Source organism: Cebus imitator, unplaced genomic scaffold (genome assembly GCF_001604975.1).
Source record: "Cebus imitator isolate Cc_AM_T3 unplaced genomic scaffold, Cebus_imitator-1.0 Scaffold225, whole genome shotgun sequence".
Classification (NCBI taxonomy): domain Eukaryota; kingdom Metazoa; phylum Chordata; class Mammalia; order Primates; family Cebidae; genus Cebus; species Cebus imitator.
Genome location: NW_016107540.1, coordinates 267,023 through 278,580, shown reverse-complemented (window position 1 = coordinate 278,580; position 11,558 = coordinate 267,023). Strand labels below are relative to the sequence as shown.

The window sequence follows — 11,558 nt, the reverse complement described above, 5'->3', positions numbered from 1 at the left end:
GATTACAGGCACGCGCCACCATGCCCAGCTAATTTTCTGTATTTTTAGTAGAGACGGGGTTTCACCATGTTGACCAGGATGGTCTCAATCTCTTGACCTCGTGATCCACCCGCCTCGGCCTCCCAAAGTGCTGGGATTACAGGCTTGAGCCACAAGATTGTATTTATTTATTTCTAAATAACAGTAACGTCATTACACGTTAATATGAAACTGTTTTTACGAAAATATAACCCCATTTAAAAAATAGAAACAATGAGGAGTGTTATCGTTTTCCATTTTTGCAAATCTTTGTAATATCCACTTTCATAGAAGATGGTTAGATTCTTGTGTCTGTGTCTGCATTAAATATTGTGATATGCTTTTTCAATGAAGTATATAAAGAAAATGTACCTTGAGAAAGGTAGGCATATATATATATATATATTTATTGTACTTTGGGCTCTGGGGTACATGCGCACATCCTGCATCCTGCAGGATTGTTGCATAGGTACATACATGCCATGGTGGTTTGCTGTCTCCATCTCCCCTGTTGCCTACATCAGGCTTTCTCACAGTTTTATCCCTCCCTTTCCTCCCCATCCCCTATCCCTCCCCTCCCTTCCACATCCCCCACCTACCTCAGTGAGCATTGTTCCCTTCCCTGTGCCCAAGTGTTCTCATTCTTCATCGTGGTGTTTGGTTTTCTGTTCTTGTGTCAGTTAGCTGAAAATTATGGTTTCTAGATTCATCCATGTCTCTACAAATGACACAAACTCATCATTTTTTATGGCTGCATAGTATTCCATGGTGTGTATGTGCCACATTTTCCCTGTCCAGTCCATCATTGATGGACATTTGGGTTGGTTCCAGGTCATTGCTAGTGTAAACGGCACCGAAACAAACATGTGTGTGTGTGTCTTTATAATAGAACAATTTATAGTCCTTTGAGTATATACCCAGTAATGGGATTGCTGGGTCAAGTGGAATTTCTATTTCTAGATCCTTGAGGAATCACCACACTGTCATACATAATAGTTGAACTAATTTACACTCCCATCAACAGTGTAAAGTGTTCCTATTTCTCCACATCCTCTCCAGCATCTGTTTTCTCCTGATTTTTTAATGATCGCCATTCTAACTGGGGGGAGATGGTATCTCAGTGTGGTTTTGATTTGTATTTCTCTAAGGACCAATGAAGATGAGCATTTTTTCATATGTTTGTTGGCCACATAAATATCTTCTTTTGAAAAGTGTCTGTTCATCTCCTTCGCTCACTTTTGAATGGGTTCGTTTGTTTGTTTCTTGTAAATCTGCCTTAGTTCTTTGTAGATTCTGGATATTAGCCCTTCGTCAGATGGGGAGATTGCAAATTTTCTTCCCATTCTGTTGGTTGCCCTTTCACTCTAATGATTGTTTCTTTTGCTGTGCAGAAGCTCTTAAGTTTAATTAGGTCCCATTTGTCTATTTTGGCTTTTGTTGCCAGTGCTTTCGGTGTTATAATTATGAAGTCCTTGCCTATGCCTATGTCCTGAATCATTTTGCCTAGATTTTCTTCTAGGGTTTTTATAGTATCAGTTCTTATGTTTAAATGTTTAATCCATCTGAAGTTAATTTATGTATAAGGTATATGGAAGGAGTCCAGTTTCAGCTTCCTGTATATGGCCAGCTAGTTTTCCCAACACCATTTATTAAACAGGGAATCCTTTCCCTATTGCTTGTTTTTATCCGGTTTGTCAAAGATCAGATGGTTGTAGATGTGTGGCATTGTTTCCGAGGCCTCTGTCTTGTTCCTTTGGTCTATATCTCTATTTTAGTACCAGAACCATGCTGTTTTAATTACTGTAGCCTTGTAGTATAGTTTGAAGTCAGGTAGTGTGATGCCTCCAGCTTTGTTCTTTTTGCTTAGGATTGTCTTGGCTATGTGGGCTCTATTTTGGTTCCATATGAAGTTTAAAGCAGTTTTTTACAGTTCTGTGAAGAAGGTTGATGGTAGCTTGATGGGGATAGCATTGAATCTATAAATTACTCTAGGCAATATGGCCATTTTCTCAATATTGATTCTTCCTAACTGTAAGCATAGAATGTTTTTCCATCTCTTTGTGTCCTCTCTTATTTCCTTGATCACTAATAGCCTTTCAGATATTCTTTGATATTACACTGAAGGGACGCAGCTTCATAAAGATGAATTCCAATGTGTGATCTGAAGTCATATCAATGAACTTTCCAGACTCCATTATATAAACATCCTTTCATCTAGCACTTTGAATGGATATTTTACCCATTCATGATTCTGTAAAATCATGTATTAGTCATTTGAAAAATAATGAATCACAGATTTATGAAAAACTTCCAAACGTTGACACATTTGATTACATTATACATAATCACATTTGTTAGTATCATCCCAAATGTCATCCAAAAGACTTTAAATCTTGGGAAGTTGACAACAGCAGATACAAATCTTTAGTTTTATTATTGGCAACAAAATACCATCAGTTTTATAATAGGCTTACTTTATTCATTTTCAAGAAAATAAAAAGTCTTCAGTCATTTATTCAAGTAAAAATAATTCTTTATGAAAAAGTCTCTAGTCCAGCTCACGACTTAATTTCATGAGCACTTTTCCTCAAAAATTCCATTATATTCTGGTATGTTTTGGAAGTGCTTAACACAGACTTCCTATTTCATAGCACAGTGTGTTGATAATACATGTACGAATAGCTCAAAATATAGTGAAATTAACTTTTTATACTTCATCAAGAGACATTTTTCTTTTTTTTTGAGACTGTCTTGCTCTGTCCTCCAGGCTGTGGTGCAGTGGTGCAATCTCATCTCACAGCAATCTCCACCTCGTGGGTTCAAGCGATTCTCCTCCTTCAGTCTCCTGAGTAGCTGGGATTACAGGCATGTGCCACCGTGCCCATCTAATTTTTGTATTTTTAGTAGAGACGGGGTTTTGCCATGCTGGACAGGCTGGTCTTGAACTCCTGACCTCAGGTGATCTGCCGGCCTTGGTCTCCCAGAGTGGTGGGATTATAAGCATGAGCCACCGCCCACAGCCAAGAGACATTCTTAAGTGAAACTGGCTTTATGTATTTATTTGTTTGTTTTATTTCAAGTATTGCCAATGAAGAGTTCAATGGCCTGCTAGTACAGCTTGCTGCCACTGCACCAGTGTGTCCTGAGCCATCGCAGAGTGCAATGGCTTAGTCTAATTAAGAATTGTTGTTGATTTTTGTAAACATGGTGAAAGTGTTGTGAATCCATGGGACACACTTTGGGAACCACTGGAGTAAACAAATAAATTATCAAATAATCACAAATATGATAAGGGATATTATAATAAAATACAATATGATGGGGGACAATTGCTCACTGGAATACAACTTATTGAAGAGTTCTTTCTTCACTTCTCAACCAAAGCTAGTAATATGTCTGCTAAGTAACCTGGGCTACTATTTTCTGTCTTGATTAGAACTCTCCATAATTCAAAGTATTTATCACAATAGTAACTGATAATTCAGTTTTGTGTGTAAAAATTATAAGCTCCATGAATGCATATTTTGGTCTGTTAAACTTTTATTCTTAATAACTGATTCTGTATCTGACAAGTTATATATGCGTCCATGCATGCATGCATTTGTGTGTGTGTGTGTGTGTGTGTGTGTGTGTGTGTGTGTGAAGAATGAATAAATGATTGAGATCAGAGAGGACATAAATTTGAGAGAAAGAATTGGGCATGATGAGTTTTGTTTTCCCCATTATGAACATGAAAGGGGTCTAAGCTGTCTACTTGGCAAATGGCTAATGCAAGGTGGAATACATGGGGCTGGCCCTTAGCACAGAATCTGGGCCGGAGACAGAGATGTGGACATTCTCAGCTTACAGCTGCCAATTAAGACCAATCTCACACAAGACTTTGTTTTGTTTTTGTTTTTTTTGAGACAGAGTCTCATTTTGTCGCCAGGCGCCAGGCTGGAATGCAGAGGCACAATCTGGGCCCACTTCAACCTCCACCTCCTGGGTTCAAGCAATTCTCCTGCCTTAGCCTCCCAAGTAGCTGGGACTACAGGCGTGCGCCACCACGCCCAGCTAATTTTTGTATTTTTAGTAGAGACGGGGTTTCAGCATGTTGGCCAGGATGGTCTCGATCTCTTGACCTTGTGATCCGCCTGCCTCGGCCTCCCAAAATACTGGGATTACAGGCCTAAGCTACCACGCCCAGCCAAGACTTTCTAGTAGTCTGTAAAGAGGAAATGGGCAGGTAGAAAATACTGAGGCACACCGATATTTCGAGAATAAGTGAAAAAACCTAGCGAAGCAATTGAGAAGTGCTTCCCTATACACCTGCCCTAACCCAAGGCTGTCACTTTCCCTACAGCGTAATTATTTTGCTTATATATCTAACTCTTTGAAGATCAGATTTTAATTTATTTTATTTTACAGGTTTAACAGATTTTAATATGAGTTTATTTTAATCATCTTTGTATCCCTAGCAACTAGCACATAATACCCATCAACTTCAATCTATTTTTTGAGTTATTATTTCAATGAATATAAGTTTATCATTTAAATTTTGGGGATTTTTTTCCACTCAGATTTTCTTTCATTCCTGTTAGGAAATAACCAACATAAGATTGTTGTTGGAATAGGATTACCTCCAATCTTCAGATGGATTAAATGTTCTCTAAACTGTAACTTGCAGTGTTTCCTGAAAAATATCCTTTCTTAGTTCTTGACTTTTTGGAAAAAGAAAAAAAAAAAGATTTTAGTCGGTGAGCAACAGGAGTTGAGGAAGATGAGCTCACCTTTGGCTGACAAGTCTATGGGATTCTGCTGCTTACTTTTTTTAATATCTCTAAAACTTTCATTCTCAAAATGCATGGAAATAAGCCATTTAGAAAATTCCTCAATAACACAGCTGTATAGGGCTGTGTATATGTATATATACATACTTGGTAAAATTTACCTATAATTTTCAAAAATATTTATTAAATTCCAAAACCCAATTCTCTAAAGGTAAATGGTCAATATTAATAATTTTTGTTTGATATCAAGAAACACCTTATATCGAAGTTGATAAAGGAGTTACTCTCTGAACTAGGAAAATCAAGTCTAATTTTCAGTTTTCTAAAACTAAGAAAAATAGATCACCATTAGCACTAAGTTTGTGTAAAATACAAAATATCAAATGTATGAATCAGCCTGATATAGTTAAGACCTCTGCTCCATGGAACTATTAAAATAGAAACAAACGTAAGTCAACAAACGAATTATACAATGTAAACTATACACACCCATGCATGCCCGGGTATATACACACACTCATAAAACACTGTTCCAGAGAAAAATGCATGCTTCAATAAACAGCAAATCATAATATTTGGTTTGCTTTTTCAGTAGCAGATGAAAATATATAGAACTGCAGGAAATGAGAAAGTTGGAAGATTCTTGAAGAGGCCTTGAGCTGTCTTTTAGGGATGAATCATCTCCCAAATGCGTGAATACAGAAATACGCTGTGGATTTTTACTGGAAGCCTTCTGACCGCACTAGGGAAAGAGGAGATATGAGCTTGCAGGTACAAAACTGGTACAGGTTGAAAATCCAAAAGCCCCAAATATGAAATGTTACAAAATTCAAATCTTTTTCAGTACTGATAAGACGCTCTCAAAGAAAATACTCATTGAAACTATTCAGATTTTGGATTTTTGGATTCAGAATGCCCAACCAGGAAGTATAATGCAAACATTCCAAAATTTTTTAAACAAATACAAATTTCAAAATACTTCTGGTCTTAAGCATTTTGGATAAAGGACACTCAACCTGTTCTTTAAATTTAATACTGGAAAGTAAAATGTTTCATCTAAATTGCCCATCATTGTATGTTATTTTAAATTTGCCATTTCACTGTGGCCTAAAGTCCCCAAGCCAAGGTTGGTAAAAATGCTAAATGTTAACTTAAATTACAAAATACATTACACCTACAGTCAACATTCAGATCACGACTCCACAGAAGCAGTGTTAACAGGCACCGGTGGGATGCTGTGTCCATAAGAGGCTATTGTCTGATGTGAGTTGCTGTATACAAATCCTGCAAACATCCAATCCACTCCAGACACATGTACTCAGGGCTGTGTCTAGGTTTAGGGGGTCTGAAGCTTACACAATTTAGAAAAAACAGCTTAAAACTGGTCAAAAAAATTTTACCACATCTTAAAATATGTCGCCTTTTGAAACCTAGCGTCTGGCTGCGTGCATTTCTAGCCTTGCAACTCCTCTATGCCACATCCATCCAGCCCCGGCCCTTCAGGACACATGCTCACTGCCATGCCATCTTCGGTTCCTGATCTGTCGACACCAGCTTACCCACTCTTGGTCATTTGGTGTCCTCTTCACCTTTGCCTCAAACTTACACAGACAATTCTGGACTTCCAGATATTTGGATTTTAGAATTTTGTGTATTGAAACCCACAGATGCCACCAGCCTACTTTCTATCTTTTGTTGCCAATTTCACACAACTTCCTGGGGACCTGATGGCCAGACACCCTCTGATGGAAAACATCTGACCTCAATCAACTCAGCAGGAATGTCTGCACCTGGCAGGGAAGAGCATGCAGCCCAATGCTGAGCACGTCCTCTGCACGCGGCTTATGAACCAGGATGTTTGGGATCTGATCTATTTACTAGTCGTTCCGTGTGAGTGTATACAGTTTTCCTTCTCTGAACCTGAGGTCATTACTTCACAGCCATGGTTTTACCTGGCTGGCTGCCTCCTGTCACACTACCCCATGCATTGGTCACGGAAATATATTTGGACTAGAAAAAACATCAAAGCCTTGCGTAAGCAATTGCCCCATTGGCTAAACCTTGGGCAAGGCTTTCTTCTGGGACTTACTGCTGGAAAATTGCACCAAACCTTTTCTACTTAGGTTTGAAAACATTCTTTTGATTTTCATTTTTGCCACTATTTATTTTATTATATATATATATATATATATATATATATATATATATATATAAAATATATATATATATATATATATATAAAACCTAATATATATATATAAATATATATATATATAACATAAAATATATATATATATATATATATATAAAAAAAAATATATATATATATATATATATATATATATATATAAAACCTACATATATATATATATGTATTTTATTGCACTTTAGGTTCTGGGGTACATGTGCAAAACATGCAGGATTGTTGCATAGGTACACACATGGCAGTGTGGTTTGCTGCCTCCATCCCCCCCCATCACCTATATCTGGCATTTCTCCCTATGTTATCCCTCCCCAACCTCCCTACACCCCTCTGTCCCTCCCCTATTCCCCGCAACAGACCCCAGTGTGTGATACTCCCCTCCCCATGTCCATATGTTCTCATTGTTCAACACTCACCTATAAGTGAGAACATGCGATGTTTGATTTTCTGTTCTTGTGTCAGTTTGCTGAGAATGATGGTTTCCAGATTCATCCATGTCCTTACAAAGGACACAAACGTTGTTTTTTATGGCTGCATGGTATTCCATGGTGCATATGTGCCACATTTTCCTTGTCTGGTCTATCATCAATGGGCATTTGGGTTGGTTCCAGGTCTTTGCTATTGTAAACAGTGCTGCAATGAACACATATGTGCATGTGTCTTTATAATAGAACGATTTATAATCCTTTGGATATACACCCAGTAATGGGATTACTGGGTTAAATGGAATTTTTATTTCTAGGTCCTTGAGGAATCACCACATTGCCTTTCACAATGGTTGAACCAATTTAGACTCCCACCAACAGTGTAAAAGTGTTCCTATTTCTCCACATCCTCTCCAGCATCTGTTTCTCCAGATTTTTTAATGATCACCATTCTAACTGGTATGAGATGGTATCTCAGTGTGGTTTTGATTTGTATTTCTCTAATGACCAGTGTTGAGCATTTTTTTCATATGTTTGTTGGCCTCATAAATGTCTTCTTTTGAAAAGTGTCTGTTCATATCCTCTGCCCACTTTTGAATGGGTTGGTTTGTTTGTTTTTCTTGTAAATTCGTTTTGGTTCTAAAATCTCTGCTCCAAACCAAAGGAACTCCGTTTTAATAGTCTGTTAGTACTGAAAACTCACATACTTTTTTAAAAAATTTTATTTTACTTTGGGTGCATACTATACCTGGCATTTCTCCCCAGGTTATCCCTCCCCACCCTCCCATCCCTCCCCACCTCGTGCTGTCTCTCCCCTACACCCCCCCAACTGCCCGCAGTGTGTGATGCTCCTCTCCCTGAGTCCACATGTTCTTATTGTTCTCACATACTTTAAAAATGTCCAAATGTAACTTTTTTATGAGTCAGGCAATATCAAAAAGTGTATATCTCAATATAATCAAATGTGTTCTTTAAAGAATTTTAGAAAAGTTAGTGGAACAAACAAACAAATGCTGCTTTCAATAAGATTGTAATGGAAGGTTGAACATTTTTATAGTTTCTTTCTCAGAGTGATTCCGTCAATAGCATCCGTGTATATCATCTAACTTGATCTTCATCTCAACTCTGGGAGTCAGCGAAGGAATACAACCTCCAATAACATCATTCTCTTGATAGTTCGACAATAATATTTTGGAGGTATTATCTGCGCAGTTCAACAGCTTGAGCAAAGGATTTACCTCTTGCAGCAGAGCAGAAATTTAGCCTGACAAAAGTGGGGAGGTGGAGAATTGGTGTCAAAAATGTTTCCCCTTTCCTTTCTCAGTTTAAAGAAAGGGTCACAGAATATGGGTCTGAATCAGAGTCACATAGTTTTGAATTTCATGTGGAGCCCCAAACACCACAAGCTGTATACCCTTCAATCAAAATGAAAATTATAGCTCTGAGCTGCATTTCTATCAGAGAAAAGCAAATGTTGTGATTTCTGCACTGAAATCAAATTTAACTGGAATGATTCAATAAAATGATGGTGTCATTATGAACGTTGCACTCTTTCTTAAAGTTTGATTAGTCTAGACACCTGAGTTGAAAAATGACTGTTGCCTGATGCTTCAAAGCATACTTGGCAACTTTGATTAAATATTTATGTTAAATGTAGATGACTTAAAATGAAATGTGTTCCTATCAAGACACTAGCAAACAGAACATACGTAACTTGTCAGCATTAGAGCTCTGGTTTCAGGCAGTTTGATTTGAGGTTCAGCCAGCTCCAGCGGTACAGCTCTCCACCTTCCACCACTTAAATGGGGGTCACGGCAGGTCTGCGTTTCACGTGGTAGCATCCAAGCAACTCAATTCCAGTAATTCCCTGGAATGGTGGAAAAGAATTAAAAGTGAGCAAGGAGCAGCTTGTTCTATTCTCTCTTCCCTTCTCATGTTACAACCATAACCCCCCATATATATTCTCTTGTAAACAAAATTTTAGAACACTGTCTGGGGCAACTCTCTTAATCTTTTAAAACATTTTTAAAACGTTTGTAATTCCAGTTCTTATTCCTCATTACTTGAGAATTTATATGTGTGTGTTTAATTCAAAACAACCCTATTGCATTTTCTTTTGAAGTAGGCTATCCATAACATATCTGCATTTACGTTCTGAGGCAAAGTATTAATTAATATCAGCCTAATTGCTGAAGTCGGGAATTGGAAGCCATGTTTAGCTTTCCTTTGTCATGCCTCCCACACTCTAGCTGATGGGAGGCATCATCAAGCCTACCTGACATGCATTGTATCTGTTATCCTCCTCCCAGCCCTGAACCTAGACTGGCTCTCCATGGCCCTGCGTCAGCCTGGACTGTGGCGCCAACTCTAACTCATGCCTTGGCTTGAGTGCATCTCTACACCACCACAATCTAGTCACACATTCCAGAAAGATCTTAAGTAAATCACAGCTGACATTTTGGTTGCTTTGAATCTCAACTTATTAATTCTAAAGGCATTTCTTACATTTTTACTATTCAACTTTTTTGCTTTTCACATTTATATCATATTTGACAGAGACAACTACATAATTTTTATTTTCATTGTATTTACTGAAACAATACATGCTTACTTTACAGAAACCCCAATGACATATATTACATATATATATAATTTTTTTATTGTGTTTTAGGTTTGGGGGTACATGTGAAGAACATGCAAGATTGTTGCATAGGTACATACATGGCAATGTGGTTTGCTGCCTTCCTCTCCATCACCTATATCTGGCATTTCTCCCCATGTTATCCCTCCACAACTCCCTACCCACCACTATCCCTCCCCTAGTTCCCCCCCCACAGACCCCAATGTGTGATGCTCCCCTTCCTGTGTCCATGTGTTCTTATTGTTCAACACCCACCAATGAGTGAGAACATGCAGTGTTTGATTTTCTGTTCTTGTGTCAGTTTGCTGAGAATGATGGTTTCCAGGTTCATCCATGTCCCTACAAAGGACACGAACTCATCATTTTTTATGGCTGCATAATATTCCATGGTGTATATGTGCCACATTTGCCCTGTCCAGTCTATCATCGATGGGCATTTGGGTTGGTTCCAGGTCTTTGCTATTGTAAACAGTGCTGCAATGAACATTCGTGTGCATGTGTCCTTATAGTAGAACGATTTCTAATCCTTTGGATATATACCCAGTAATGGGATTGCTGGGTCAGATGGAATTTCTATTTCTAGGTCCTTGAGGAATCACCACACTGTCTTCCACTCTTGGTGCGAGTGTAAATTAGTTCAACCATTGTGGAACACATATTTTTAAAAGTGAAAACTGGGCCAGGCACAGTAGCTCACATGTGAAATACCAACACTTTGGGAGGCCAAGGCAGGTGAATTGCTTGAGGTCAGGAGTTCAAGACCAGCCTGGCCAACAGGGAGAAACCCCATCACTACTAAAAATACAAAATATTAGCTGGGTGTGGTGGCGAGTGCCTCTAATCTCAGCTACTCAGGAGGCTGAGGCAGAAGAATCGCTTGAACCCAGAAGGCGGAGGTTTCAGTGAGCTGAAGTTTTGCCATTGCACTCCAGCCTGGGCAACAAGAATGAAACTCTGTCTCAAAGTAATAATAATCATAATAATAATGATAAAATAATTTTAAGTCAAAACTGAATGATGTTTACCCCGTACTCACTCAAGATTAATCAGTGTTAACAGAGTACTGTCTGTCTCCCAGGGATTAAAATTTATTATCCCATTGCTGACAGCCTAAATTACACTCTCCTTAGAATTCTTTGGACCTTCCCTCTCTTTTTCCTCGTAAAGTGGAGCGCAAACTAGAATGGGAGGATAATACACAACATGTGTGAACTTTGGCCCCGTTTACTGCACCCATTTATTTCTCAGACTCCAGATTAAACACTTCCTCAGCAAAGTATTCCTATTGGCTTCTCTTTTAGTTAGGGCATTTTGTTGAAAAGAAAAGCAGATACTCACGCCATCTCAAGGTGGGCAGTAGCAGTTGCTTTCAGGATATACAGGTTATTTGAAAATAAACCGCCGGGTGCGGTGGCTCACGCCTGTAATCCCAGCACTTTGGGAGGCCGAGGCGGGTGGATCACGAGGTCAAGGGATCGAGACCATCCTGGTCAACACGGTGA

General features: G+C 38.5%; 1 long non-coding RNA gene across 2 annotated transcripts in view; it reads left to right on the top strand.

Moving 5' to 3' along the window:
• Positions 1-11,558, top strand: part of LOC108281380 — a 28,394-nt gene that overhangs the window by 14,402 nt on the left and 2,434 nt on the right. The gene's annotated exons all lie outside the window — the stretch shown is intronic.